Source organism: Protopterus annectens, chromosome 17.part0 (genome assembly GCF_019279795.1).
Source record: "Protopterus annectens isolate FY-2018-M chromosome 17.part0, PAN1.0, whole genome shotgun sequence".
NCBI classification, from domain to species: domain Eukaryota; kingdom Metazoa; phylum Chordata; order Ceratodontiformes; family Protopteridae; genus Protopterus; species Protopterus annectens.
In genome coordinates, this window is record NC_056751.1 from 387,107,817 (window position 1) to 387,121,172 (window position 13,356).

The following is a 13,356-nucleotide window of genomic DNA, read 5'->3' on the forward strand; positions in this document are numbered from 1 at the left end:
ATGGTCGTGCAGAGGTGGGAAACATATTTAAAAAAGGTAAGACGCAGCATCTGTGAAGCTAATAAAGGGTCCATAATGTGTTGTTAAATGTTTATTTAGTGCTCATGCCTACTGTGTTTCCATCTGAATAGGTGACAGATTGTTTTAAATTCACGATCATATTTGATTTTGCATGCAGTTTAGAAAATGATATTCAAGGGACACAGTGTGTAGTATGTGCTATTTTGTCTTGTTCCAGTCTTATCGGGAACAACTCCATTTGATTATTTTTTTAATATGTATCCTACATTTGATCTCTAGATTGTCCAGTGGACAGTCCAACACAGATTCACAAACCACAATTGTGCATACTACAGCTCTGAGACCACTTCTGTACAAAACCACATTTCATTGATGGTATAGAGATGAAGTACTTTTAAAAGTTAAAGGTGAAAGTGATACCGAGATGATATGTTACTGCAAGTCAGACATAATCATAATTTTTAAGTGGGGCACCAGGGCAAAACCTTATGGCTAAGAAATCTGGGGGCTTTACTCAATGCAGGAAAAAAATAATTGTTAATCTATTTTAAATGGCATTCACAGAAAAAAAAGCCTCAGAATAACAATATTCATGTCTGGTTTGTGAATATGTTTATTAGATGTTCATGATTATATTCTCCTTAAATAACATTTTTCTGTCAGTAAAAGAAACCATCACTGGGACAATTTTCCATTTACAAGTATCTTTGTTAAACTACATAAACGATTTATCCTTCTGTGTTCAAATGTCCATAGTAGTATTTTCGCCAGTTCTGTCATCCAGTAAAAGCCATTTTCTATGTATTTTAATTTTTATGGATGTCCCTTTCAGTCTTCTGTAGGCATGGGAAAAGTACCCTTCTCCCTGATATACATAAGTGTACAAGAACAATCCTCCATTCGCATTATGCTGTCTGGCTATTTAGAAGACACAACTTAAGGGTTCAGCAACTAAGAAACATTAATTATTTTAAGAGAAAGAGTAAGAGACAGAGCTCAAATCTATTTTTTTTTTCATTTTAGATTTTCCAATGCTGTTTTAAGCATTAGTTAGTGTTTTGTGTAGTCTGTCACTTATGATAAAAAATAGTTTCAAGTAAGGACTAGAAACTGCCTCCTCTCTTTTAATCATTAGCCAGACTGTTAGTCCAAACTGCTTCTAACTAAATCTTTTAAACAGAGAGAAAATCAAGAAAGAATCCTTCTTCAGCAAATTGTTTTATAATATGAAATTATCAGGTGGTTTAAGTAGGAAACATGCTGAAAATAATGAAGGTAACCATACAGGCAAAAATTATGTAATCCAGATGAACACCCTATAGAGTACATTAAAATGCATTCATGGTGCAGAAGTTTACTGTTCACTTTTTAAATATACATCAGATAATTGGTAACACTGAATGCACACAGTTGGCTGTACCTGTCAAAACAATTATTCAGCAAAACTCTGTTCAGTGAATTTTACTGAACTGTGTTTTTCCGACACCTGTCTGAGTGGTAAAATTCCCACAGACTATTTCTGTGAAGGGGAAAACCTGTACACTTTGTACCAAAATATAATCCTCTCTATGGCTATAGTACCTTGAAGTGCATTAGAGTTTTACAGAGTTGTGGTCCTTTATGAACCCAGAATGAATTATGCAAAACAGATTTGGTGATGTATTGTTTGTAAAATTGATCTTCCACCATAACTCTCAACCTCTTAGCACAAAACAATCTGGACAAAGTCAAAAACAATGAGGGAATAAAGCCCCAAAGTAGAGAAAAATGTTAAATAATTATCTTATAAACTTAGAAAGTTGTTAGAATAAAAAACATTGTGTTATCATGCATTTTCTGAAGGATATTAAGACTGAAACTCAAATGCCTGTCATTATTTAGTGAATTCAGTCCTCGCAGATTTACCACTAGAAAAATCACAAATTGTATGAGGAACAGATCAAAAATATGAGGCAAAAATGTGGACATTCTGCAAAATTCTGGATAGTTGAGAGGTATGTCTTCCACACATTTCAATGTGCATTCCTTTGGTCAATTGCCAAGTTATCTGCCACTAGAGATCACAGGTACAGTATGAAGTTTGTCACAAGCAGAATGCACCCTTAATAGTGATTGTCAGAACACTGCTTGATTTGACCGAACTAGAGCACACATTTTCAATATAAATTCTTGGCTTGTACTTCTAGGTATCCTGTATTAATAGCAGGTGACTTTGTCGTTTTGAAATGGGGAAGCATGATGTAAATATCAGGAAATGAAAGTGTTACTAAAACATTACTTTCAGTTGATTGGTCAGCAGTGAGTATATGGTTAGAGGGATTAGCTACTTGTTAGTACTCAAAGAATACATGCTGTTATGAGCATCTTCAAACTGCATCAGGTCATTTTCATGAAGTGTTGCTAAAGAACAGCTTCATTGGTATGTTGGGTTCAGTATTACACATCAGATAGACTTCACCTCCATTAGAAATATGTTGTGCTCCAGTGTTTCCTACCAAAGGGGCTGGATGCTGACTGAAACACAAATCTGTCAACGTAGTTAACAAAAGCAGATTCCAACACCAATTTTTTTATTAGCACTAAGCAAGAAAAGCAATACACAGTGTTATGTTTCTTTTTTAAAAACATCATGTTTTACTGATTAGATGGTAAGGTCGAATAGAGGGCCTTGTCCTTCTCTACAGTATAGGGGGGTCTAGTGCTAAGGTTTATTAGTGCTTGCTATGAGTTTTGGGCAAGTGCCGGGATGAGAAATTAATGATTTGAGTGCTTAACTTAAAAGTTTGTCTAGTTCCAAGGGAAAAATGTAAGAGGAGACTTTGTGGAGCCGGAAATAGTTATACCCTAGCTAACCAGTGCTACCCTGCATGCAAAACCACGCAAATGCAGGTTTTATAGCAGGGAAATGGAAGAGATAGAAATTAGCCCAAAATGGCCAATAAACTACTAATTTCTGGGCTGAAACCACTCCTCCAGGGACAGATAGGCTGCTCAAAGCTCCCTTTCTCACAGTGAACAGAGAAACTTCCTTCTATCCAAGTAAGGTATGGGCAAACACAGAAACTTGTAACACAGCCCTGAATTCAGCACTAACCTGAAAACTGGACTAAACTAGTTTAGAAAGGTGGGAAAACAAGTATTTTTTTTGTTTTGTTTTTTTTTTCAGAAAATAAAGCAGATATAATAAAAAAACACTTTAAATGCACAGAAATGGCTATCACACTTGAGTGTGTAGCCTACAACAGTTAAACAGGTAATTTAAACACAAAAACGAATTTGTTAAAGTGCAGGCAGTGAAATAAGTACAGTATGTAGCTGAAACAAGCTTTTTAAATCACAGAAACTCTAGAAAATCATTGTTTTAGGTGGAATTAGCTAAAGTCAGCAAGAAAATGCAGGAAAATGATACTTAATCACTCCAAAGTCTCTCTTTTGTCTCTCCACTGCTGTAGAACTCTGCAGGGCAAAGGCAGGAGCTTGCTGAGCTGTATACTAGCACAAAAACCTTGCAAATTCGAGTTTTATAGCAGGGAAATGAAAGAGATAGAAATTAGCCCAAAATGGCCAGTAAACTACTAATTTCTGGGCTGAAACCACTCCTCCAGGGACAGATAGGCTGCTCAAAGCTCCCTCTCTCACAGTGAACAGAGAAACTTCCTTTTATCCAAGTAAGGTATGGGCAAACACAGCCCTGAATTCAGCACTAACCTGAAAACTGGACTAAACTAGCTTAGAAAGGTGGGAAAACAAGTATTTTTTTTTGTTTGTTTTTTTCAGAAAATAAAGCAGATACAATCAGAAAAACACTTTAAATGCACAGAAATGGCTATCACACTTGAATGACCTGAGCCATACCTCCCTGGACTACATGAAAAGAGACATGGAGGAGCTCTCTGATCACGTAGCCCAGGCCGGTATGACCCTGCCCCTGAGTAGCATCCTGCCCTCACCAAGAATGATACCACGGTATAGAGAAAAAAATTATCGATTTCAACAATTGGCTAAGCTTCTGGTGTCATTCAAAGGGGATCCAGTGTCTGTCAGCCTGGGATGGCATGCTCGACAAGCCACGCTGCTTTGCTAGAGACATCTTGCACCTGTCACCCTTAGGCTTTCAAATACTGGCCAAGACTCTTGCCACCCCCCATAGTGCCTTTTTTAGGCAAATCTCAAAAGACAAACCTACTGCCGTAAATAGCAAAAGTAACAAAAAACTGAGGGTTATGCTGCTCAGTGCCAGAAGTCTAAACCTCAAAATGCACGCACTCGAGGCACTCTTCAGTATGGAAAAAATCAATATATGTGCAGTAACAGAAACCTGGTTTAATGCTCCAGAGAGCACCCCAGCACTACCAGGCTACAACTTATACCATACATTTCAGCCACAAAACCCGGACCAAAATACAAAAGGTGAGGGAGTATCCTTATTCGTCAAGGATACCCACACCTCCAGGTTAGTGGCACAGCAAGATGCTTCAGAGATCATCCACGTGCAACTAACAACGGGCAAAACTGCTTTTCAAATTATAGCTTGCTACAGATCACTCACCATGTCCCAGGACCCCCACTCCGCATTCCTAGAAACACTGGGAAACATAAAGGTCCTACCAAACACCCTGATGTTGGGTGATTTCAATTATCTAAACATTAACTGGGAGAACTACTCAAGTGCGAACTCCCTTGCCCAACATTTCCTAGAATTTATAAACTCAAAAGCCCCGGATCTACTGGTTAACACCCCCACCAGAGGTGACAACATATTGGACCTGGTCATCACCAAAATGGGAGTGACCAGTGTTCCACACCAGAGGTCAACACCTCGCTGGTTTGATCTGACCATAAACTAATATCTCTGGATATCCACATTCCGCCACCACCCCCGGTCAAAGAAACTACCATGAAAAACTTTTCAAAAGCAAACTTCACGTTACTTAAGACCAAGGTGGGAAGTTTCAAAGCCCCCATGCTAAAGGACAACGCTGTCCAAGCTGCAAAATCCTTTACTAATGCACTGTATGGGCACCTTCAAGAATGCATGGATCATGCAACCCCAAACAAAACCAAGACTCACTCCTCCAAGAAAGGAAAACCAGTCTGGTGGACCCCTGCCATAAACAAGCTGTACAATAGAAGGAGGAAACTAGTGCAGAAAAGAGTAAAATCCCAAGAAGGGAAGACATCCCTGATTGGTATCAGCAAGAAACTACGTTCCCTCATAAAATCATCCAAGACTAGCTTAGAAAGAAAAATTGCCATGGACTCCAAAGATAACCACAAGGCATTCTTTAGCTGTGTCAAGAATCTAAGTGGCAATTCTCAGATCTGCTCGGAGTTAGTGCAGAATGGCACAAAATACACTGAACCAGCTGATATAACCAACATCCTGGCAGACAGGTTCAGTGCAAACTTCACCCCCCTCTCACCCCCAAAAGGGCCCATAACAATACCAGAAGAATGTAGTGCCCCTGAAATCACAGACACTCAGGTTAAAACAGCCCTCTCCAAAGCCAAAAACACAGCATCACTGCAACCTGACGGTGTCCCAGGCTGCGCCCTGCATGAGCTCAAAGATGAACTAACCCCTCACCTAAACACACTGTTTAAACTCAGCCTCTCCACAGGCTGCATGCCCACAGAGTGGCGCACAGCAACGGTTATTCCGCTCCACAAAGGTGCAGCCACAACGGAGCCCAGGAACTATCGCCCTATAAGCCTGACTAGCTTGGTCTGCATTATCATGATCACATTAACAGAGACACTGGAGACCTCCAAACACTGGACCCTACCCAGTTCGGCTTTGTTAAGGGCAGATCATGCCTCCTAAACCTGGTGGACTTCTTTGTGACAGTTACCAAGGCTATAGATGAGGGAAAGGTGGTCCACACAGTCTACCTAGACCTCACAAAGGCCTTCAACACCATTCCCCACTCAGGTATTATAGACAAGCTCAACAGCCTGAACATAAACCCCTACATCTCGAGATGGGTTGGCAACTGGCTCATGGACAGAACCCACATGGTAAGAGTTGCAGGAGCTAGGTCTGACTCTAAACTGGTTACAAGTGACGTTTCCCAGGGCTCAGTCCTAGGACCCCTCCTGTTCGACATATACTTTTCAGAGGTACAGGCAAGGACAGGAGGACTATGGCTGACCAAGTTCGCAGACGACTACAAACTAAGGGCTATAATTGACTCTCTGGCTGACACAGACATCCTCCAAAAGGGTCTCACTGAGACAGATACCTGGTGTCAAAACCATGGCCTCAAGCTAAATGCCAAAAAGTGCATAGTCATCCCCTTTGGAAAAAACAAAGTACCCACAAACTACCACATAGGTGGTAGCCCCCTAAATAAGGAAGACGTAATAAGGGATCCAGGGACCCAAGTCAATAGTAAACTCTCCTTTGATAATCACATTGCCAAAGTCATTAGAAAATGCTTCTATGTGGCCCACCTAATCACAAAAGGGTTTGCATCCAGATTGAAAGAGGTCATTGGGCCCCTCTGCGCATCACTCATCAGACCCATCATAGAGTACAATGCCCCATTTGGGATGTACTTTACAAGACACCTGCAACAACTGGAAAGACCACAGAAGTTCCTCACCAAGAGGATCATTGGCCTCAAGCAGGTGCCCTATGCAACTCGACTGAAGAAACTCCAGCTGTACTCGGTTGCATACTGCCTGCTCAGAGGTGATCTCTGGCCTGACATACAAGGCCATGTCCAACCAAGAATTGATGGACATGCTCCACCTAAAGAAAACCATATCCCCTCAAGCCACATGCTCCAGGGAGCTAAACCTCACCACAACAATAAATAGGATGTGCTGGAGGGATAGATTCCTGTCCCAGAGACTTCCCATGCTCTGGAACAAGATTCCAATCTACATTAGGCAGAGCTCTTTGCTAACCCTCTTCAAGAGAAGCCTTGATGAGTGGATGGGAAACAGAAAATTTATCCCAGGGATCACTTCAGTGGCTCTGCTGGACAGAGGCACAGGGAACTAATCTAAGGGGGTGGCGAAAGCCAACACATTCTGGCTAGGCTTATAAATGCCTTTGGGCAGATAGCCTAGTACCTACCTATTAACCTATGAACCTATTTGAAAACAACTATATATATAGTAAATGCCTAGACTTGCTATTTGCTAGCTTTAAATAGATTTTATTTCTCATCCTCCCTAGACAGCTAATATGTGTATTCTCTCAGCCTCCACACTTACAGAGGTACAAATGCACTAGCTTGATAACCTACAAATGACTTGTCACATCTGTAGTTTTGTACATATTCAGTATATCTTTTTTATTTGTTTTTGGTTCTTTAGCCTTCCAGCCCAGTTGTTTTTCTACTGTCCTGCCATAGCTATAAAACTTGATAAGCCATTATCTTGGCATGGTCTGGATTTTTTTTTTACCTGTCCATAGTCCCACTCTCAAAGCCCATTGTGCAGTGACAGAAATGTAGAATATGGTGTGTGTTTGTGTGTGCGTGTGTGTGCGTGTGTTCGTGTGTGTGTGTGTGTGTGTGTGTGTGTGTGTGTGTGTGTGTGTGTGTGTGCAGGTGTTGTCACACATATGCCTACTAAGGACATTTTGTCAGTGCATGTGCCCAGACTAAAACTTCTAGTCTGCCATGGCAATAAATATTGGCCATAGCAACAAACTCTTTCCTTCCTCCCAGAATAGAGGAGCTGGAAAAATTCTGCTCATTATTTCACCTCAGCTAACTCCTCAGTCACCAGGTCTGCTAATCAAATTGTGTTTCCTGGGCTGTGGTCATGGCTGAATCTCTCTGAACCAGGTATCAGGCTGTATACTCAGTACACGTTTAAACTGTATCTCTGAATTGCGTAAGTGCAGAGAAATGAGAGAAGAATGGTGTCTGTTTTGTATAATAGAGATATTTCTAAAAAATTAAGATAATTGCTTATGAAAAATGCAGCTGTGTATATTACATGAGCACAGAAATAAATAGGACATGCTGGAGGGACAGATTCATAACCCAGAGGCTCCCATCGCTCTGGAATAGAATCCTGATCCATGTTAGGCAGAGCCCCTCACTGTCTCTCTTCAAGAGGAATCTTGACGAGTGGATGGTAGATCATAGGTTTACCCCGGGGATTACTTCTGTGTCACTACTAGACAGAGGTACAGTAAACTAACCTAAAAAAGGGCACAGTAAACTCAATTCAATGGGTGGCAATAGCCAAACACACTTTAGGCTAGGCTTGTAAATGCCCTAGGGCAGATAGCCTAGTATGAACCCATGAACCTGGATAATTCACATTTTTACACATTCAGATGTTCTGTAGTTTGATGACTGAGACTATGCCCCCCCCCCCCAGTCAAAATGTGGATTACCCACTACTAAATACAGAGTATTGCCAAATTAAAAAGTTCAACATTGACAATTTTTATGTATTGTTTATTTGTCGGATATGGTAGAGCCTGATACCAGTGGACCATTTTAAGTGTCATTCTGGAGAAAATCATTACAGTAATATTGATGGGCTCAACAGTACAACAGGAGCTCTTATTACAAGTAGAACATATAACATTAAGTGACTGTAGAACATATCGTTAACAAATACACATTATATTCCGTAACAGATTACAATGTGTTTAGACTACAATTATTTACACGTTTATATATATATATATATATATATATATATATATATATATATATATATATACAAAATAGGAAAAGGAGAAAGAAAATAATAATAAATAATCAAAATGGGGGAATGAAGGAGGGAAGAGGGAAAATAAGGTAGTTAAATATATTTAATAAACACCTATAGGCATATAGGAATGCTGTTGACAGAGGTAGAAGAGATGTTATGTTATGTAATGTTATGTGTCTTTTTGCAAGCATTTACATTTAGGTTGACTGAACAAGTTTATTGTGTTAAAAATCCTTAATTATTTAACATATGCCCTCTGTTTTACACCCTGTAACCTTCTGAAATCCCTTCTTTCCATCCCAGGCATTTTCATTGTAGACAGAATCTCTACAAGAGTGCAGTCATGGGGATTGACCTTTTACAATTTCTCTGCAAACAGTGTAATAATAACTTCTGTCTTTTGGTGGTGATTTTACCACTGCATCAAGAACCTTCCTTATTGCGTTCCTGTACCTCACTGTCTACCACTATCCTCCTGAAATTAATCTGATATAACTTTCTACTTTGACTGTTAACAGTACTTCAGTCCCACTAAAGTCTTTTCTCTAGCCAATCATTTCCCCTTCCAAAGTGTATTACGTTGAATTTGTGTTTCTTAAATCTAAGCTGTTACACAGTATCTGTTTTGTGCAACTTTGTCAGTCCCTCTTTCAGTTTTTCCACATTAACTTGTGTATCTATACTACAGAAGATAGGTGATATCTGCAGAAACATTTTCTTCCCGTCATCTACAATGCCACTTACACATTAAAAGTGTGGGTACCAGTCCTCAGCTGTGGGGGGGGGGGGGGGGGAGTCACACTAGTGACTCAGTTTCCCTCACTATGAATGCAGGTTGCCATTACCATCTGTGTTCTATTATGTATGTAATGGGTCTACTACCTGAGATCGAAATTACACTATTTCGAAATCCAGTAGTAGATGCCCACTAAGGCGAAAGTGTACTTCACCGAAAGTGCACTTTTGCGAACACCACTAAAACAAACGGGCAATGTCCTTCACTGTGGTGCAGTAGTCACGGACCTTAGAGTTAGGAATTGGGTTAAGGATAGTGGATAGCTCTACTAGCTATCCACTGTCCTTAACCCAAGCCCTAACACTAAGGTCTGTAACCATTTGTTCTAGTGGTGTTTGCGAAAGTGCACTTTCGCATTAGTGGGCATCTAGTACTGGTTTTTGAAATAGTGTAATTTCAATCTCCGGTAGTAGACCTATGTGTAACCTGCTGCAAGGCTGTTCAACTTGTTCAGTAATCTTTTTGTAGAGTACCATATCAGATGCTTGCCTAATGTGAAAACAGTTCAGGTCAGCTGCTCTTTTTAATAATTAAATAGTCCTATTGAATAGCTTTGTTAGGCTTCTCTGACATGATTGTTATAATGTGAATCAACAGTGTTTGGTCCTGTGATATTCTTCTTTGTAAGTATTCACCAGATCTTGTTTTTAGAGCTAGTTAATTGTTGCTGCTACAGTGGTTAGTCTAACTGCCCAGAAGATTACAATCACAGCCCAGTTTTCCAGTTCTGTGAAGAAAATCATACATGTTGTTGTATAAACCAGGTAAAACTCTATATCATCATCATCATCAGCCCCCTTTTTCCCATTTTTCTACATGGGGTTGGGGTATCGTGTTAACTGTCGTCAACTCTCTCGATTCAATGCTACACTCCTGCCTTCTTCAACACTCATGCCTGACTGTCGCAGATCTTCTTTCACACAATCCATCCATCCCTTTGCTGGACATACTTGTTTCCTCTTACCTTCTTCCTGTCTGTCCCAAATTTTCTTAACCAGATTGTCTTCTGCTTTTCTGCATGTGTCCAAACCATCATTATCTGTTCTCTTTGATATTTTCTGCAATTGGAGCTACTTTGGCATCTGGTCTTATGTCGTCATTTCTTCATCTGTTCCACAGTGTGCATCCTACCACCCTTTTCAGGTACTTCATTTCCATCACCTCTAGCTTCTTCATTTGCTCTGCCTTTACTACCCAGTTTTCTGTACTATACAGTAGTACTGGTCACACCACTGTCCTGTACACCTTACCTTTCAGCTTATTTGGCATTCTTCTGACATAGACTACACCTGAGACTCTATGCCAGTTGGCTGCAGTCCCTCATTTCTAGCTTTGACCTCTTCATTCAGACTTCCCTTCTCCTCAACTATCCCTCCCATATACTTGAAGCTATTTACCTGTTCCACTGTCTTCCCTTCTATCTCAATTATCAGCTTCTTCTGATTTCCTCAATTTGCTGCCATCACCACTATCTTATCTGTGCTTAGTTTCATCCCATGTGCCTTCAGTTTTGCATTCCATTAACCTATCCTTTGCTGAAGTTCTTGCTCAGAATCTGCCTGGAATGCCACATCATTTGTATAGAGTAACTATGTTGATCTGCCCCCTCCAACCTGTTGGCTAATGGACTAATGTAGTCCATCGCCAGTATGAACAGCAGTGGGCTCAGAGCTGAACCCTGGTGTATACCCACTCCCACTGAGAACCCCTCTGTGAGACCGGACACTGTTCGTACTTGAGTCATTGGGTCCCTGTACATAGCCTGCACTACTTCTACCAGTATTCTGGGACATTGAACCACCTCAGTACTGCCCAGATCAGATTTCTTGGAACCCTGTCATATGCTTTCTCCAAGTCTAGGAATGCTCAGTTAGACTCTTTCCTTATCTCTAGCTTCTTCTCAACTATCTGTCTCACTGCAGACATCAAGTCAGTTGATCTGAATTGGAACTGTTCATCTCCCATCTTGCATTCTACAACTTTGTGTATCTATTTATCAATCACCGTCTCCAGAACTTTCATGCAATGCGATAGGAGTTTGATGCCTCTGTACTGCCCACAATTGTGGATGTCCCCTTTGATCCTGTACACTGGCACAAGTATGCTTATTTTCCAGTCATTTGGGATTTACCTTTTTCTCCGCACTGCTATTAGTACCATCAGGAGCCATTTCTCCCATATCTCAACCAGGATTTTTATCATATGTGCTGTGACCTCATCTGATCTTGCTGCTTTTCCTGTCTTCATTTTCCGTATTGCTTTTCTTACTTCTTCTAAGGTGGGATTCTCTTTTTCTCTCATCGTAGGCTGTTTCATAAACTCTATATATGCCCATGAATTGCACAATAGATACGTATGTGGCTTAACCAGTTCTAGTCAGTTCTTTGTAAATTCTATTTTTAATATGCCTGATCACTTTCCCTTATCCGTCTTGTATAAGTTATTGCAGCAACATTATCTGTGTAAAAAGATCAGATCAATCGTCCTTTCGCATTCAGAAAAATCTGATTTGTTTTTGTGTAATAATCTTTCATCTTTTTGTAAAAACTGAAGAGATTTAAAAATGAAGTATTTTTGCTTTTAATCTGTCACTATATGCCAGATTTCATTGCCGGTTTTAAAGCCATAATACAACAATTCTTTGGTCCTTTATATATATATATATATATATATATATATATATATATATATATATATATATATATATATATGTGTGTGTGTGTATGTGTGTGTGTGTGTGTGTGTGTGTGTGTGTGTGTGTGTATATATGTGTATATATATATATATATATATATATATATATATATGTATATATATATATATATATATATATATATATATATATATGTATGTGTGTGTATCAGGAAAATACTTTTATTTTCTTTTTTAACAGTGAAAAGCAACTTTATAGAGGCCTGAAAAAAGTTTAAATATTACAGATATTTTTTATCAAAAATATGTGTAGCAAACAAATGATGGTTATACAGGGCTAAGAGGCATTTCGGAAAGTCTCTATAAGATTTGAAACTTTTGTCCATGGATTACTAGTAAAAACTCTTCAGATGCATTCTAAGTTCTTTGGTTCTGATTTCTTTGTTTATTGTTTTTTTCCAGCAGAGACAGACATTCATCAAAACTTGGAGGGGTAGTAGAGGTCCATTTCCTTGTGATACACTTCCTGGCTATTGCTAATATTGTCCATAATAGGTATGAATTTGATTTATTCAAAGAAAATGCTTCATCTAAATTAAGAAAAAATAAAGTTTTAGTTAATGAGAAGTTATCTGAATTGTAGATCCAGAAATGTATTAGTTTGGAGCGGTCATAAAACCAAACTGCATTATATGGTGTTAGGCATCTCCAGCAGATGATGTTATTTATTTTTTTTTAATTTTGCAGTTTTGTCAGGATTTAAAAATGCTCTGTGTAAAAACTTCCAAGTAAATACACTCCAGTATTGACCCCAAGACGTTTTACTGAAGATAGTAATTTAAGTTTTCCTGTCTGAGAGAGATTATCTGGAAGGCCTTTAGTCATTGTGTTCCATTGCTTAGTTGCTAAAGTGGACCTGTAATTTAACAAGATACTGTTTAACATGGATACTAGATTATCAAATCTGTGATCTTTCAATAATGTTTCGGATATGTGTGATTAAGGGAGGTTGATCTAAATATGACCAGTTTTGAATAATTCTGCATAAATCTTGACAGTAAGTAATTACACTTTGCAATAACAACCAATCTTGCAATGACAAGTTATAATCTTTAATAATTTGTTGAAACTGTAAAGTTTTAAAATCTTTAGTACATTGTTTCCAGCAAATAATTGTTTTTGTTTCCCATTCATTAAAG

At 39.1% G+C, this 13,356-nt stretch overlaps 1 protein-coding gene across 10 annotated transcripts in view; it reads left to right on the top strand.

The window, feature by feature from the left end:
- Window positions 1–13,356, top strand: part of OSBPL5 (oxysterol binding protein like 5) — a 1,550,034-nt gene that overhangs the window by 628,612 nt on the left and 908,066 nt on the right. For 5 of the 10 annotated variants that reach the window (XM_044059004.1, XM_044058998.1, XM_044059002.1 and 2 more), the window contains one exon: window positions 12,620–12,712. The exons of the other annotated variants lie outside the window; for them this stretch is intronic. The gene's annotated coding sequence lies outside the window, so the exon portion shown is untranslated. The remainder of the gene's footprint in view (window positions 1–12,619; window positions 12,713–13,356) is intronic. 10 annotated transcript variants of the gene reach the window in all.